Here is a 19,253-nt window from a genome sequence, read left to right as displayed (position 1 = left end):
CGCGGCTATAGCAATTAACATCCTAATGGAAGTAATTCTCGTAACGGGTGAGTAAGTATCAAAGAAATCTACACCTTCCTTTTGTTTGTAGCCTTTGACTACTAACCTAGCCTTGTATTTTTGAATAGTTCCATCTATGTTACGTTTCCTCCTGAAGATACATTTACATCCTATGGCCTTACACCCTGGAGGTAAATCTACTATCTCTCATGTATCATTTTCTTTGATGGATTCCATTTCACTAATAGAAGACTCTTTCCACCACAGAGCTTCAGAAGAAGTCATGGCTTCTCTATAAGTCTGAGGATCAGACTCTTCTAGTGTTATGAAGTCAGGTCCAAAAGAGGTTTTGGTTCTAGCCCTTTTACTCCTCCTAAGATCAAATTCTACTTCATCTTCCTCTAAAGGTAAAGTCTGACTGGTTGAAGGAACATCTAGGGGATCAACACCTCTCTTACGAGAGTCAGATTTTAAAGGAAAAACATTTTCAAAAAACACAGCATCCCTAGACTCCATAATAGTATTTACACCAATTTCAGAAACATCAGAATTCACAACCATAAATCTATATGCAGGTGTATGCTCAGGATACCCTATGAAGACACAGTCAACAGTTTTGGATCCTATCTTGGTTGCTTTAGGTTTAGGGATCTGAACCTTAGCCAAACAACCCCACACTTTAAAGTATGCTAAAGAAGGTTGTCTACCTTTCCACAATTCGTATGGAGTTTTATCTGATCCTTTAAAAGGTACTCTGTTCAGGATATAGCAGGCTGAGAGGACAGCTTCCCCCCACAAGTTCGAAGGTAATCCTGAACTCATTAACATGGCATTCATCATCTCCTTAAGGGTGCGGTTCTTACGTTCAGCTACTCCATTCGACTGAGGTGAATAAGGAGGGGTAACCTCGTGTATTATGCCATGTTCTACACAGAAATCTCCTATAGGAGTTATGTACTCGCCACTACGGTCAGACCTAATGATTTTAATGGTAGTATTCAATTGGTTTTCAACTTCTAGTTTATACCTCTTAAATGCTTCTAAGGCATCATCCTTACCTCTAAGAAAATATATATGACAGTACCTAGTACAGTCGTCTATAAAAGTAACAAACCATTTCTTTCCACCTCTAGTTTGAACTGATTTCATGTCAACTAGGTCTGAGTGGATTAATTCTAAGGGTTTAGAATTTCTATGAACATTTTTGCTAAAAGGTTTTCTAGCGTACTTTGATTCTACGCATATTTCACATTTGTGTTCCTTTTCCAAACTAAATTTGGGTATGCATCCCACATTGGCTAGTTTAAGCATTGACTTATAATTTACATGTCCAAGTCTACCATGCCAAACGTTCAAAGACTCACAAACATAAGCAGAAGAATCATTATTATTCATTACAGCAGAGTTTACATTAAGCTTATACAGACCCTCAGTCTTATAACCCTGCCCCACATAATCCTTACCCTTAGTTACAATACATTTCCCAAATTCTATTACAATTTTAAAACCCTTATCATCTAAAACAGCACAAGAAACAAGATTTTTGCAGATTTCCGGAACATGAAGAACTTCATTCAAAGTGAGAGTCTTGCCAGAAGTGAGCTTGAGCCCAACTTTGCCTTTTCCTACAACCGCAGCTGCAGATGAGTTACCCATATAGAGTTTCTCTCCTTCCCCTACCTTATTGTAGGAGGTGAACATTTCTTTGTTCCCAAAGACATGTTTGGTAGCCCCAGAGTCTACCCACCAGTCTCTCACATTTTTTACCAAATTTACTTCAAACACCGTGCCAGAAAATTCATCTTTGTTGTTTTCAACCAAATTAGCATTATTTTTATTTTTAAGGTCCTTACGGTTTCTACAGTGAACCGCCGTATGGCCAGGATTCCGCAAGCATAGCAATCACCCTTAATTTTATTAATGCTAGATTTAGGCTTATGAAACATACCTTTCTTGCCTGGAGGTTTCTTGGAGTTGTTTCGGTTCTTATCAACATTGGAAACTTTGTGTTCAGTCACATGAGCTTTGTAAGACATGTCCCTTGAAGAAGATACATTTTTGTCCTTGGAGCACAACAATTCTTCAACTTGAATTTTCTTACCCAGTTCAACCATAGTAACTTCAGCAGTTTCATGTCTCAGTTTCTTCTTGTACTCGGACCAGGAAGTAGGCAATTTCTCGATAGCAGTAGACACTTGAAAAGTTTCATCAATCACCATACCTTCCAAAAAGAATTTCATTCATAATTTGCTGGAGTTCAAGGAATTGATCAACCACAGATTTGTCATTCACCATTTTATACTCATAAAGCCTAGCTACCAAGAATTTCTTACTTCCGGCAGTTTCAGCTTGGTATTTAGCCTCCAAAGCATCCCATAAATCAAAAGAAGAAAAGTTTTCTTTAGCATTGTAAAAATCATACAAAGCATCCTCCAAGCAATTCAGAATATGATTTTTAGACATGTAATTGTTCCTCTTCCATTCTTCTAAAGAAGACTCACGACCAACATCATTCAGCGATTCATCAAAAGGTTTCAGAACATAGGAATCCAACTCATGGTAACTTAGAAAGAATAACATTTTTGACTGCCACCTCTTAAAGTCTTTTCCAGAAAACTTTGCAGGCCTTTCAACATCGTTCTTACCCATTGTTACAGACAAAAAACAGAAATATCGTGTTAAGATTGTTGCGTCTGTAACAATAAAACACTCAAAAAAGATGTTAGAAAGATGTTAGAATAAAAAGATTAATTTCTGGAAGGTAAATAAACACTCAATTGGACTGCAAACAGAGGACAGAGTCACGTGTTCAACACGCTGTCCTTAACACGATATTTGACCGGTACGCCTCAAGAATGAGTGATGCCTATACCCTGTGGTCAAGTTCGTATCCAGGATAAAACTTCCCGTTGCAAGCACTGTTAGCACTACAGTACTTTCCCACTCTTACGACCTCAACAGCGATTGCGCACGGAATGAAAAATAAAGGACCACACAGGGGGAGAAGACGAAAAGAAGAGGATAGTAGCTCTTCTGGACACAAAACGAAATGAGAGAAAGTGATCGCTTTATATAGGGGAGAATAGAGAGAGGTCTCATAAACGCGCATTAAAACAATTTAAATTAATTCATATTTTTTCCAACGGTTTTAAACGTTCATGCATCACTTAATATCGATTTGAAACGTTCATGCGTCATTATGTGTGATATAAAACGTTCATGCAAATTTAAGTTTGATATAAAAACGTTCATGCAAATTTAAGTTTGATATAAAACGTTCATGCAAATTAATGTTCATGCATAAACATAATGTTTCCCAAAGAATTATTTTGTTTCAAATATTAATTCGATAATTCAAACGAAATTTTGCCAAAAAATATAAGTCTTGACCCGCACCCGCACCCGAGCCCGGCCCAGCCCGCCTGCACGCACGGACGAACGGCGGCGGCGTGCTTCGGTGCGAAGCACCGCGCATGTGTGAAAATGTGTGAATGCACCAACTAGCCCATTGCCTAAGTCCTCTCCCTCGCACAAAAGTGCTAATGACCCAAGGGCCAATATCAAAAAATTCAATACTTATGGAGAGGTATCATCTTTAGTTTTCCCTATGTGGGACTAAAGGTTCATTCACAAATAGTGAAAATGAGCTAGTGTCCTTAGTGACCAATAGATCCTAAGTTCCAATCCCACCAAGACCAAAAAACCAAACTATTGTATAAATTAATTTTCTCTAACATTTGCCACTGTACTAAGTGACATCGCCAGAGAAAACAATCTTACAACTTACAAGTTCTCTTTAGACTTGCCGCCGATGGACAGACCTTGTCCATATTAGACATTGATCCCTCTAAACAAGTCCAGCCGATGACCCCTAATTGTAATATAGCAATTTGAACATACTAGCCCATTAATATTATTAATCCCTGTGGTTGTCAACCAGAGAACAAATAGAGTGTGCAGTTTCGGACTCGAAAGTCTGATCTCCTACATGATAGGTAAGATGAAAACTACCCTACTGGTAGATCCCCCCATATAACATACACTAGTACAAAAATTAATATCGGTGACGTGTTAGAACTGTCATGGTATCTGTTTTATGACGGTTTTAATGGAATCTGTAAGTGTCACCAAAGCCAGTGTCACCGTAGGGTCCATCTTATGGTGACAGTTATGAAATGTCACATAACTGTTACAGTTAACCTCTAAAACTGTCATCTGATATATAGAACCGTCATCGTAAGATACAACCATAACAGCTTTAAAGAAAAACCGCCACCTTAACAGTGTTACAGTGGCAGTTTTCCCTGGTAAGCGTCATATAACATCTTCAAAAGTGTAATGGGATGTCTAAAAGCGTCGGCATAAGATACATTTGCCAACGTTCTGTCCCTGTAAACGTCATTTTATAATAGGATAGTCCATTTTTTTCTTGCCAAACTGAAATTAAATATCAAACCAAATTAAAACCAGAATGAACTTGTATATCATTATTGAACTCAATTTACATTTTCATTTGAAAATAAAAATACATCTTATCCACACCACATTGGAAAGTATTTGGAAAAATTACATGTTTCAACATAAAATTTAATATATAAATTTCAGTATGCACTAGTTCGGAAGTCTTTGACCAGTAGACAAGATTGATGCATCGCAAGCAAACCCGAAACCAGAGGAGATTGAAGTTGATTAAACAAAGCTGAAAACATTCCATCACTCTGCAAAAAGTATTTGCAAACATTCCATCACCAATTACTCATAGTCAAACAAAGACTGTAATATTTACTTAATTTTCTTTGAACAATAAATTGAAAATGTAAATTTCAAAATTTATAAGCTCACACTCACAGGGAAAGTATTGGGCATTATATGATTCATATTGCACCAATTTAAAGTCAATGCCTTGAGCAGTGGGTGGGACTTAAGGCCTTTGAATGTCAACATTTCTTGTTAGTACCTGAAAAAGAAAGAGAGAAACATATTCATCCATAATAATGTTGTTTGTGTACACATATATCTCACTATGGGACACGTGTATACAGAAAGGTACGTGGAAAGCATGCAAGCCAAAACATCAAAACATGATGCGTCACGAAGCACCAAATAAACCCCGAGGAGTTGCTTTATCTCATCCCCAGAAGAGGGGCTAAGATCAACGGTGGAGAGAAAGTTAGCTGACACGGACTGACAGGGGCAGAAGACACTTGTCTGACACGAGCAGACCCCTCAACTACCCGCATTAAACACTCTGAGCAGTGCACGTGTCGACCAACCTATGGAACGAGAGAAGATGCCTCCGCGGGATCGAGGGGGAAACGCATACCTCCGCGTGATGGACGCAAGGACACGAGAAGATAAGGTTCCAACGGTCTTCAGAGATGGGTCCCACGTTCCAACCTTATAAATACCCAATCTCCACAAAGAGGAAAGGGGATCGAAAAACATCAGGAGAGAAGGAGAGAGAGAGAGAGAGAGAATAGTAAGGGTAAGTTAATCCCTTAGTGGAGAGAAACATGTAAACCCAAAGTCATTCAACTATTCGTGTAACCGTGAATAATATAGTAGAACAACAAACCCCGTGGATGTAGGCCGTAGTGCTGAACCACGTAAACCTTGGTCTTATTTACATTTCAGTACTTTACGCACGGGGAAGTTGGAGGAGGCCATGATAAACCCGAAGGTTTTGAGCCAATGAATCCACATCAGGGTATCATCATCGTAATCTCTTTAGACGTTAATAATTGATTGTGTGCATTCGGACCCCCACGTAGTTCGTGTGTCCATAATTTGGCGCTAGAAACAGGGACTTCGTCCCGGTAAAAGATTTATCTTGTCCTGTGATTTCATTCTAATTCGGCATATGATTGCTCCGATTTTATCAGCTCGGACCATATAGATCATTCGTCAACTGTATTATGTTCAAAAACCCACCTTTTGCCTTCGATAAGAGTTATTGTTCTAAGCAGGGGTTATTGTCCTAATCCGTCGGATTTACAATTTTCGTAGTTTTTTATACTAAGGATCGCCTTTAATAAAACTTTAACCCGTATTTTATAGCCTGCGCGTATTAATTCCCTCTTGAAAAATTGTATTTCGCCAACTAACCCGCTTCACGCGGATATTCCCGTTTCTGTTTGAAATAATTTATACAGAGAGAACGTGTTGTGAGTAAAGAAGGCAAGTTTACGCGAGATTTCGTTATCAACAAAAGGGCACGTGATGGAGAAGACGCAGGAAGCAGGAAAATCCAAAGCTTTGTCAAAAGAAACACCCAGGACAACCCCGATCATCACCCGAAGCAAACAGAAAGGAGATAAAACTAAAATGACCAATCGAAGGCAGGATACCGCAGAAATCACTTCACCCATGAACGCTAATTCTGTTGCAGTGGGGGCTCTCAGAGCAGCAACGATAAAATACGGGGAAGCTGCGGTAGTCCCGAAGGCTGCGGAGGCTAGCAATACCTTCGCCATGAGTCAACTTAACCAACCAAGGGAAAGGGTGGATGAATCCAGAACATTCCAACCCGCGCATCTGCTAACCTTTGGAATGCCGCTAACAAATAACCAGAATCAAACCATACCGGCGGCTCTGGCACCGCAGAGGGGCGCTCACTCCAATTTGGAAACACCAGCAACAGAAGCCGAACCCCTGCCACCTTTAGTACAGACCATGGAGGAGGGCGGCGCCACGGCTGTAGCGGCACGCGCGGGGACTCCCAATCAAGGGTCCAACCAATCACACCAACTAATGGCTGAGCTCGAGGAACTGAGGAGGAACCAACAGGTTTACGCAGAAGCTGTAGCTCTGTTGGCCAGAGAAAATCAAGATTTAAAGGAGCGGATTGCTCTAAGCACGAAGACCAGCCAACAACTTGATGAATCAAGCTCCAAAGCACCAGAGCCAAACCAAGACTGTAGAGTCGTCCTAGCGACTAATGAAGACGCGACAAGGAGACATAGCGTATCCGACCCGGATTATGACGATGGAGAGTCAGACGGAAATGAGCTGAAGAATTTAGAGCACCAACGCGCAATGGAGGAACTGCGAGATGAGATGATGGCAGAGATCAGGCAATTGAAAAATAAACAAGGTGGGGGAAGGTTAGAAGAGGTCATGAGAGAAGCTAACTCCACGCCCTAACGCATCGCTTGGCCAACACCCCTATTCCCCTGAAATGCCCTGTCCCGACGTTCGAATGCTATGATGGGTCCAGCGACCCTGCTGCACATGTTCGGTACTACAACCGTGTCTTAGCTAGATGGGGACAGAACGACGCCGTACTCTGTAGATACTTCCCGTCAAGCTTGAAGGGATCGGCATTATCATGGTTTGATAATCTGCCACCAAACTTCATACACTCATACGACCAACTCGCAGAGAAATTCTTAAGAACATACATGTACAACAAGACTGTAAACACCGGGATGGATAAGCTCTTTTCACTAGCAATTGGCTACAAGGAAACCACGAGGGAATACACAAACAGATGGCATAGGATCTGCCAAGCCATAGGAAGCGTGGAACCAGTGGTAAGCATCAATTGCTATAAATGGGGCTTAGACCGAATGAGTCCCCTATTTGTGGAAATTCACGGGAGCGTGCCCAAGACAGAAGGCGATCTCCGAATAATTATCGAGAAGCACGCTCGACTTGAAGAAATTCAACGGGAAAACCCGAGGGCATATCCGCAGAGGTCTCACCGCACCAATTCAGCAGAACAAACCAATGGGGCCAAAAGGGGTTGCTCAGATGAGAGACCTCACGAAGATAGGAAGGAACGGAGGGATGAACGAAGAACAGGCGACCGAAAATTCGAAGATCAAGTTTACACGAAACTCAATGCTAGCTATGCTCGTATCCTACGAGAGATCAAAGGGAGGGAAAACTTAGAATGGCCATGGTCTAAGGGAAAGCAGCCCCCGAGATCCGAGAAGTCTAAAGATTACTGTGAGTATCACTGTTTCAACGGACACCAGACCGAAAAATGCAAGAACCTTAAAATAATGATCCAAAAATTAATTGATGCGGGAGAGCTCAAACATTACATACGGAAGGAGGTTACCGAGGACAGATCCAAACGAACCAAACCAGTCCAACTTCCGGAAGAAAACCGAACAATCAACACCATCTCGTGTTCCGAAGCCACAGGACCCTCACTCACAGCACAGATTGGAAAAAGGTTACGGAAGCAATTCGAAGATCGCTGCGAGTTATATAAGGTCGATGGGATAACGGTGGACGAACATGAAAAATGGATGGAATTTCCTGTCATCTTCGATGCCGAGGATATCGAAGAAGATATGGAAGACCATAACGATCCCTTGGTCCTAACATTACCAATAGCTGGATGTAACCTCAAAAAGATCCTCATAGACGGGGGAAGCTCTGTGAATGTCCTATTCTATGATGCATTCAAGCGGATGAAGCTCCATGATGAACAATTGATGACCTCTTATCACACCATCTACGGATTCAATGGAGCGGCCACGAAGCCCTTGGGAGACATTGTGTTACAGGTTAACGCAGGGCCCATGAAACTGGATACCCGATTCAGTGTGGTGGATACCCCTTCCCCCTACAATGCCATTATTGGACGACAATGGGTACACAAGCTCAAAGGAGTTGCGGCAACATACCACCAGTACCTCAGATTTCCAACACCTGAGGGAATAATGGAGATCAAGGGAGATCGAATCGCTACGCGAGAATTCCAGGCCACTCAGGATCATATCAACAATGAGCAAGAAGAATAGCGAAAAATCCGAAGAGTAAGAAATCAAGAAACCACGAAAGAGAAAGCTGTAGACCTATTCCTTAAGGAAACTGCAGGAAAAGGCTTGACGAAAGAGGGTAATGTCCGAGGCTCGGAAACAAGTACCTCAACAATCAACAAAGAGCAGAAACACGCTAAATAGCAATTAAAGAGCGCCCCAGTCCTCGGAAACCCAAAGCCTATGTTCACACCAGTGGAACCCACAAAGGAAATCAACATAGGAACGGAAGAAGACCCGAAGATGGTCAAAATTGGGACCATCATGGGCGAAGGGAGAGAACATTCCTTAACCAAATTACTTAAGGAATATGCGGATGTGTTCGCCTGGAAGTTAGGAGATATGCCGGGGATTGACCCAAAAGTAATCCAACATGAACTACGCATCAAACAGGGCACGCCCCCGTTCAGGCAGAAAATACGAAAAGTGGCTCCAGAATATCATGAGGCGGTAGAAACAGAACTTCGGAAGCTACTAGATGCAGGATTTATCAAGGAAGTCAAGTACCCTACCTGGATATCCAACATGGTCATTGTTCCTAAGAAAAATGGAGGGGTTAGAATATGCATCGACTTTACTAATCTCAACAAGGCATGTCCAAAGGGCAGCTATCCCCTGCCGAGCATAGATCAACTGGTTGAAGCAGTTGAAGGATACGAGGAGCTGTCGTTTATGGACGGATACTCTGGTTACAACCAAGTAGCCCTGGCAGAAGAAGATCAGCCACACACAGCATTCTATACACCACATGGCCTTTATTGCTATACCAGAATGCCTTTCGGGCTCCGAAACGCAGGGGAAACATACCAAAGGATGGTCGATGCTATCTTCAAACCATGGATTGGAGGAACCCTAGAAGTCTACGTGGACGACATGCTCGTCAAAAGTAAGCTGCGTAAAAATCACCACCAGGACCTGAGGAATATCTTCAATGCAATGAGACAGCATCACATGAAAGTAAATCCGGAGAAATGTACTTTCGGTGTCACCTCGGGGAAGTTCCTCGGTTATCTGGTGACGAAAAGGGGCATCGAGGTAGACCCAGCTAAGATTCAAGCCATAGTAGAGATGCCGTCACCAAAGAATCTGAAGGAAGTGCAGAAGCTCAATGGGTCCATAGCAGCGTTGGGCAGATTTATTGCACGGTCTTCGGACAAGTGCAAACATTTCTTCAATATTCTTAAAAAAGGGAGCAGGTTCGAATGGACCGCCGAATGCGAGGAAGCATTCCAAAGGATCAAAGAACATCTAGCTTCAATCCCTATCCTGCAGAAGCCAGACCCTGATGAAGTTTTGGCACTGTACATAGCAGCAACGGAGGACGCAGTCAGCGCGGTATTAGTCAAAACCAATACAAAGATAGAACATCCTATCTATTACGTCAGCAAGACACTCAATTCCGCGGAAAGAAATTATACTAAGATTGAACAACTCATCCTCGCACTGGTATGGGCTACCCAAAAACTGAGAACCTACTTCCTAACTCACTTCGTCAGGGTACCATGCAAAGCACCATTGGAAGCAGTCCTCAAAAGCACGGGAAAAGTGGGCCGAATAGCCAAATGGAACACCCATCTGGACCAATTCAACATCATTCATGAAATTCAACATTCTCAGAAGTCCCAAGTTCTGGAAGATTTCTTAGCAGACCTCCCTCTAGACAACGACGAAGAGATTAAGGGAATACCGGAAGCCGAGGAAGCAATCAAGGATCCAATGGATATCCTCGAACCTACGAGTCATAGACAATGGGAAGTCTTCGTCGACGGATCTAAAAATAAGGAAGGAGCAGGAATAGGTATTGTCATTATCACCCCAACTGGAGAAAGGATCATACAGGCACTTAGATTGGAATTCAAAGAGCATACCAATAACATTGTTGAATACGAAGCTGTCGTACATGCCCTACGTATAATTATAGAGATAGGGGTAACCGATGTAAGGCTGACAAGTGATTCGCAGCTGGTCATACGGCAAATTGGGCTCGAATATAATGTGTACGATGACACCCTTTCAGCTTACATGGCATTGGTCCAAACATTGGCATCACAAATCCCGAACATTAAGTTCCGGCACTTATGCAGAAGGGACCTCAGGAACGCGGATGCCCTAGCATATATATCATCCATGCTGAGGGATAAAAATGCCGAAGGTATTAAAATAGCAAGGGTATACGAGCCTTCGATTGCATCTAAATTCTCCTTCGCTACCAATCAAGATACGATGGAAGAATATATCGAAGACCAGGTAGGAGAAGACATCCATAACGACTTTGATGAAGAAGACATCTTGTCAAAAGCAAATCAAGACGAAGATTTCAGCAACGAAGATGACTGGAGGGTGACAATACATGCCTTCCTCGACAAAGGAAGCCTACCTGCGGATCGGAAGCAAGCTAGAAAGATGCTCTCCAAAGTGGGAAGATACGATCTTCGGGAGGGGGTCCTGTATAGAAAATCCTTCCTCGGACCATTACTACGCTGCTTGTCCCGGAAAGAAGGGCATAGAATTCTAAATGATATCCATTATGGTGACGCAGGGAATCATAGCGGCATGAGATCACTAGCTGACAAGGCAAAAACGCAAGGATATTACTGGCCGACCATGATACAAGATGCTGTGAGGATGTCCCGACGATGCGAAGAATGTCAGCGCTTCGCGAAAAAAATCCACGCGCCGGCAACAATGTTAAACTCTGTCGATAGCCCGTGGCCATTTGCAAAATGGGGAGTAGACATCGTCGGGCCTTTCATCGAAGGATCAAGGAAGAGACGATTTTTGATAGTAGCCACGGACTACTTCAGTAAATGGGTGGAGGCTAAGGCCTTGGCCAGAATCAGAGACGCGGATGTGTTCACTTTCATATTCCAGAACATCATTTGCAGATTTGGTATACCTGCTGAAATTGTATCTGATAACGGCAAGCAATTACAGGGAAAAAATATAGACATGCTCTTCGACACCTTCAAAATAAGAAAGAACAAGTCCACCCCCTTATACCCTCAAAGCAACGGACAAGCGGAAGCTACCAACAAGACCCTCGCCCTTATACTCAAAAAACAATTAGACGAGCATAAGGGAAGATGGTGCGAACAACTGCACAATGTCTTATGGGCATACAGGACAACACGAAGATCCGCTACCGGGGAATCCCCGTTTCTTCTTACTTATGGAGCTGAGGCAGTCATACCTACGGAAATCCTCATGCCAACCACGAAGACCGAAGCCTGGGAGAAAAACCTCACAACAGATATGATGTTAGAAAGGTTGGACGACTTGGAAGGAAGAAGGGAAGTAGCATTGCAAAAGATGGAAAATTATCAACGAAGACTAGCAAGGGAGTACAACAAAAAGGTAAAGCTACGAAATTTTGTAGAGGGACAGTATGTGTTGAGAACAATCCCACGATATCAGCAAGAAAAGAAATTGAGAAAGTTAGCACCTACATGGGGAGGACCGTTTATGATCCACGACATTGCGGGTAATGGTTCCTACTACCTTCGTAATCTAAAAGGTGAGGTCCTCCGGCATCCTTGGAATGCTAAATGGCTCAAACCATACTTCCCATAGAAGCAACGCAGATTTAAATCTGCTGGGAGTGTACCAGAAGAAGAAAGGAGCCTAACCGCCCCACATGTTTCTATCTCTAGAAGAGGAATTGCAGACCTCAACTGATCAATCAAACAAGCTTTCAAATTATCAAGTCAGTGGAATCTACCTACAATATTGGGGAAAGTAGTTAATCTACAATCTCTCAGGGCTCCCCCATCAGTGTCCATAAGTGTAGGACCAGGGGGAAGGCACCCAGCAGAAAGAGATACCCAACCAATCTTAAGGCAACGGGTCGACGGAATGGGTGCGTACATATTTTACACCCTATATCCTAGAACGTTGCCCCGGCCCCCACGTCTGGGAATCCTCTGGCCCAGGATTTGCCAGCGGGGTGACAGGTCTCAAGACGATCACGAAGGTACCTTCCTTCAGTATCGCACTCAAAAACACTTAACAACTTTTGTTTTGATTTTTCACAAACTTAAAATACAAACACTTAAAACAACATTGTAGGTATATCAAGAAGAGGATTCATTTCATAAAGGGTGATTACAAGAAGTGAACGGCCAAAGTCAAGGATACACAATCAAAAAACATTCCTTTTACAGGATCATCAGCAAAAAAACATCCTTGTTACATGGTTACAAAAAGTATAATTATGCGCGGACCCTACAGAATGCTGCGATCTCTACCTAGGTGGCGGTCCCGTCGTCAGGATTATTCCGAAGACTTGATGGGACGCTCCCACCAGAAGAGGGGCCCGAGGAGCTGGGCAATGCAGCAGGAACGGGACGACGAGGATAGTTCTTCACGAGACCATGTTCATTCCTTAGGCCAAGTTCTATCCTCTCCAGCATCTTGTTCGTCTCCTCAGCCAATTGACAACGAGCCTTATGTTTAATAACTGTTGTCCGCTGTTGGGCTTGGGATAATAACGAAGATAGCCGATTCACTTCTCTGGAAGCAGCACCAACGGCCTCCTCGCGGGTGGCTGCTAAATTCTTGAAGTGATTGGTTTGTTCCTCTTGCTGTGCTAAGGAAGATTGAGCCTTTTCAAGTTTTTCATTTGTGACGCGAAGGCGTCCCTCGAGCTCTGAAAAAGACAACACCACGGAGTTAGCGTAGAAAAAAAACAAGATCACACTCGATGAATTGGGATTATACCTTCGACACAAGCCGAAGCCTCTTCATACTCATTAACAACCGCATCTCGCGCTTCATCAAGATGATCATATTCCGCGGATAATTTCTTGTAGTCTAGTTGAAGGTTGGTGAGAGTAAATTGACAGGCATCTAATTCTACCTGCTTCATCGAGTCCATATGACGAAGGTGGTCGACCTCTTTATTTATCTCTGAGACCCCTTTGCTGAGTCTGTACATGCACACTTCAAGATTCCTCTCAGAATCAGCAAGACGAGCTACATCGGCACGAGACGCGGAAAGAGCATTGCTGAGAGCGTAGACTTCAGCACGAGCATCATCGCGTTCCCTGGCAAGACCGAGCATATTATCTTGGACCCCTGAAAGAGGAATGGATCGCGCCGTCTGTAATTCTTCTTCCAATAGCTGAATCCTAGATTCCAACAAGGAAGTACGCTCACGGGCTTCCCGCAGATTATCACTGGTCCACAACAGTGTGCCATTAAATAAAGCACGATCATGGTTGTACAGATTTTGCATGTCGACCATCTGAACATGCCGCGCGCGCCATACCTCAGCCCGAGCATCCCATTTCTTAGCCTCACTCTTAATCTTCTCAACCAAATCTCTAATACGAGATTTTTGCCGAGCTCTTTCGTTTCGAAGCCATATCAGCTCGGGGATGCCACCCACTGGACATAGGGTGGGGAGACTCAGACAGAACAACTAAGAGATAAAAGAATACGGCGAGGGAAAAGAACCAAACCTGTGAAAGTGGAAACTTGGCTACGAGTTTGCTCTAACTCAGCGCGCACTGCAATAAGTTCTGAACGAAGATCAGCCTCTGCTTCACCCAGCTTTTCTTTCTCCTTAAGGCTTTTCTTCAGCTCTTCTATTTTCACCTCAGCCGCAGATAATTCCTTTTCCCGGTGACGAAGCTTAGCCTCGAGCTTCAGAGATTTCGCTTTAAAGAACTGATACAGCACGTGGTTGCAATGCTCGCTCCTCATCATCTACACATCAAGATGACAAAACATTATTCAACCGAAGCGTCCGATTCTCACGTACAAGCACGTACGAAAATTTACCTCTAGCACACACTGCTGCGGAAAGCCATATTGATACCCGTCGGCAATAGCCATCATATCGGCAACGGAAGTAGGAGGCTCCGGTACGAGGGTAGCTTCGGGAACAGTCAACCTTTTTCCCCAGGCTTCAGACACCTGCGCCTTCGAAGACATCTCCATCATGCGACGGGTATACGCGGTTGACTCCTTTTCCCCAACAACCACAGGAGCGGGATGAGAGACAAACAGAAGATTCTTCTCCTTAAACCAACTCATGATGGCGTCCTCACCCTCAGACATCGGCGACTGGGGAAGACTATCGGCGGGCGCGTCAACAACAGATTTTCCTTTCTCTGACTCGACCCCCTCAGCATGAATGTTTGCATGCTCCTCCGTGCTTACATGCACAGCAGGCTCCTCCGCACCAACACCTCCTACAGTAGCATCACCATTACCATCACCACCAAGAACATCCCAATCATCATTAGGGGAAAGCAAAGAGAAGTCCTCGGGAAAATCGAGGGCTTCGTCAAAGAACTCCCCCGTGGAATACATCCGATCGAAAGAAAATTCTTGAGAAGTGGGAAGGGTATCCGCGACATCACCAGCAGGGACGGAAACATCCCCGATGACAACATCATCCGCCACCACATCTTTGTTCCTTCCTTCATCACCAGCGTGACCAACGAAGACCTCTTCTTCGACATTGATAGGGGAGGTACCAGTACGTTCCTCCCCATCTGTAATCTCGTCCTCAGCAAACTCTTCGTTCACTGGACTAGTAACTTCTTCTTGGGCCTCAACCTCGCCCATCACCGTAGTAGAAGACTGCTTCGGCCTAATCTTTTTCTTCTTCAATACCTGAAACCGACACCACAAAAGGAATTATTTTTCCCGTCTGATGGAAGTTATAAAAACGAAGCGCAGCTAGAATCTGCGTACCTGAGCAGCTGAGATATTCTTCGGTGGGGGTATAGCACCGGAACCATCCTCCTCGTCTCCCTCTACGACATCCAGGGCATAAGGAAAATTCATGCCCGCAAAGTTCAGACGCCAGGGGCAGAAATCTCCATAGCGAACAGGAGGAGATTCGCGCGGCTTACTATTCTCGGTAGGCCGCCATCCGCGGGGACCAGGAATCCAACCGTAATCCCACGGACCAACTATCTCAATAACAGTGGCGTGCCACTCGTAGTCATGATCGCGCTTGATCCTTTCTCGCGCGGGGAAGAGTTTCCGACGACTGGACGCCTCCGTGCCAGGAACATACTTCAGCTTGGCATCGCTGACCTCATTTAACAGACGAATCTCGCCTCGAGGAGCAGGGAGATTCCGAAGGCTGACACTCCACGGCTTGCGATTCCTACTATTGACGTAATCACCGAAGGAGTTATTGAAATTCTCAAGAGTATACCATTCCTTCTCCAAGGGATTGGGGACGTAGCAAGTCATCGACGTCTCCCCCTTACTCCGCAGATAGCATTCCTTCAGGGCGCGAAGATAATTCCCCGATAGTTGGGATACGGAACGGCTATGAGTATTGGTGGAAGAACCCTCACGACTAGCGAGCACGTCGTAGTAAAAGGAATCACCCGATTTGTACAAAGGCAGCATCAGACCAGCCTCGAAGGCCCCAACCGTCGTTAACAAATGAAATTCATCGAATTCGTACTTGGAGATAAGCTCATACGTAATATCATAAGAACAGGGGCAAACTAGTATGCAAGCATCAGAAAAAGTTCTTCATCACAAACAAGGAACAACAGTAGCAGAAAATTCACAAATCAACACGGCATAAAATAGTGAAATAAAGAAAAGAAAAACTCACCGGCAAAAACAGCAAGTAGAAGAAACGAACAGGGGAAGCGGGCGTGGTTAATGCTAAGATAGAGAGAATTTAAGATCACAGGTGCAATGAAGACTGACAGAATTTAAGATCACAGGTGCAATGAAGACTGACAAAGAATTTAAGGTCACAAGTTCAATGAAGGCAGGCAGGAAATTTAAAGGAAGAATGAACTGAGAGAGTGTTTAGGAAGAATGAAATTAAATTTCCTCTCTATCCTTAAAATACCCGAAAGAAAAGAGGAAATTAAGGGAGAAATAGGAAAACGTGCACGTTACATAAGCAGTTAATGCACGAATAAAAGACGTGCCCAAGTATCTAGGAGAAGTTATTAGGAGTGAGAAGAATGTGCGAAGATAGTTTTTCTTCAAGGCACCCATTAGCCATTTAAGCCCGAAGAAAAGGGGCAAATTGTGTACACATATATCTCACTATCGGACACGTGTATACAGAAAGGTACGTGGAAAGCATGCAAGCCAAAACATCAAAACATGATGCGTCACGAAGCACCAAATAAACCCCGAGGAGTTGCTTTATCTCATCCCCAGAAGAGGGGCTAAGATCAACGGTGGAGAGAAAGTTAGCTGACACGGACTGACAGGGGCAGAAGACACTTGTCTGACACGAGCAGACCCCTCAACTACCCGCATTAAACACTCTGAGCAGTGCACGTGTCGACCAACCTATGGAACGAGCGAAGATGCCTCCGCGGGATCGAGGGGGAAACGCATACCTCCGCGTGATGGACGCAAGGACACGAGAAGATAAGGTTCCAACGGTCTTCAGAGATGGGTCCCACGTTCCAACCTTATAAATACCCAATCTCCACAAAGAGGAAAGGGGATCGAAAAACATCAGGGAGAGAAGGAGAGAGAGAGAGAGAGAGAGAATAGTAAGGGTAAGTTAATCCCTTAGTGGAGAGAAACATGTAAACCCAAAGTCATTCAACTATTCGTGTAACCGTGAATAATATAGTAGAACAACAAACCCCGTGGATGTAGGCCTTAGTGCTGAACCACGTAAACCTTGGTCTTATTTACATTTCAGTACTTTACATTCATTTAGCTCCGCACGTATTTGCTTATATGTTTTGTTTTCCTTAAATACTTGTATCCCATGCATGATCGCCACGCACGGGAAAGTTGGAGAAGGCCATGATAAACCCGAAGGTTTTGAGCCAATGAATCCACATCAGGGTATCATCATCGTAATCTCTTTAGACGTTAATAATTGATTGTATGCATTCGGACCCCCACGTAGTTCGTGTGTCCACATTGTTAGTTCGGTACATAAACACAAAACAGTCTATCAACAACAATGCTCATGTATTTCTAATGGGATGGACGTAAATGTCAAGGTCAGTGCTTAGAATATGTATATGTTCATAAAATATTCCAAAACTAAAATCTTGACAGTAACTAATAAGCTAGTTGGAAATATCAACAAAAGTGGGCACTAGCACGAACCTAGGATGTCAATATGTTCCGCCTTCCATTTTCCCTTCAAGCTAAGGAGTGTATAACCATCACACTAGATCTAGTTTTTGTCCAAACAAAAATAAAACAGTTAGCAATCTGGCAAAAATAAAATCTTATCCAATTTGAGAGTAAAGTGGTAACCTTGTTCATAGTCAGTCCTAAAATTTCTGAAAACTGAGTTGAGGTCTGCTTATTCTGTTGTTTGCTTGACATCCAATACCGGCTTCCGAGGAAGACTGTAATTGATTAGTTCGTGCTCCCATGGCTTTGAAACATCAATGAAAAGCCCTATATAATCGACAGTGTGATGATAATTGAAGCTTGCAAGTTGCAACCAATCGAGGTTTATCTGCTAGCCTTAGTTGAATTGATCAGATTGATGGAGATGTATTATCTTCAATTTAACAACAAATAAGAGATACATGAATTAATCTAATGATACCAGTTTTTAGCAGAGAAAGTGAGGGAGAAGGAGATAGGAAAAGGAGAGAGCCATAGCGGCGGAGATCAGAAGATTGAATTAGGATTTTAAGTTTGTTTTTTTTTCTTTTTCTTTTTTGGTATATATAATCGTATCTTTTAGTGGCCATCTCAGTGATAACCTCAACTAGATCTAACGGCTCTAATTACTGATACGTGCATTCCGCACATCCCCTAATATTTTGTAAAGTCCTTATTTATGATTTTCATTTACTTCCGGATTAATATCTAGAAAATAAATAAAATTTCAATAAAAAACTCCGGAAGATAAAATAGATTTTGACAATCGATTTTTTCATCCGCAGCGGTTTTGATAAGCAACCATTATCTTATCTTCTAAGCTAGCTTGACGGTTTACTGAAAAACCCTTATGCTATAGACAATATAGTTGACAGTTCATAAATGTCACTGTATAGTAGGTATATTGTAACAGTTTATAGATATGCCCGTCACAGTAATCACTACCTGTGACAGTTTATACAACCATCAGGATTTATGGAATTAATTAATGACGGTTCTCAGGGAAGCGGTCACCTAACTTTTTTTCAGCGATATATAGTGACGTTTTTCACTAAAACCGTCATGAAATAAAATTCTGAACCGTCACCAAATCGCACATTTGGCCTAGTGCATATCTTAATCCTATTGTTTAACTAGAACCTTCTTTTCATCATCGTTAACTATAAGTACCATCAAAATTAGCTGAAAAGTAAGGGAGTCCATGTAGATCCCGTTCCCATCAATTTTATTAATTAACTGATGCATCTCATTCTTCTCAGTGCATGTATACACCTTTAATCCGAGGAGTACTACTATGTACATATTCCACTGACTAGGTTCAAATCCACCGGAAACTTCTGGAAGATATCTCTCGTCAATGCTATCAGTATGTTGTGTTAGATTCGCAATGTTTCT

General features: G+C 43.1%; 1 long non-coding RNA gene across 1 annotated transcript; it reads right to left on the bottom strand.

The window, feature by feature from the left end:
• Window positions 1-4,854: 4,854 nt before the first annotated feature.
• Window positions 4,855-18,371, bottom strand: LOC113362187. Its single transcript, XR_003365597.1, has 3 exons — window positions 18,000-18,371; window positions 17,847-17,916; window positions 4,855-4,957 (listed from the first exon to the last, which is right to left on the bottom strand). It is a non-coding gene; the product is annotated as an uncharacterized LOC113362187 (long non-coding RNA).
• Window positions 18,372-19,253: the final 882 nt, after the last annotated feature.

Source organism: Papaver somniferum, chromosome 3, assembly GCF_003573695.1.
Source record: "Papaver somniferum cultivar HN1 chromosome 3, ASM357369v1, whole genome shotgun sequence".
NCBI classification, from domain to species: Eukaryota; Viridiplantae; Streptophyta; class Magnoliopsida; order Ranunculales; family Papaveraceae; genus Papaver; species Papaver somniferum.
This window is presented reverse-complemented; position numbering and strand designations above follow the sequence as displayed.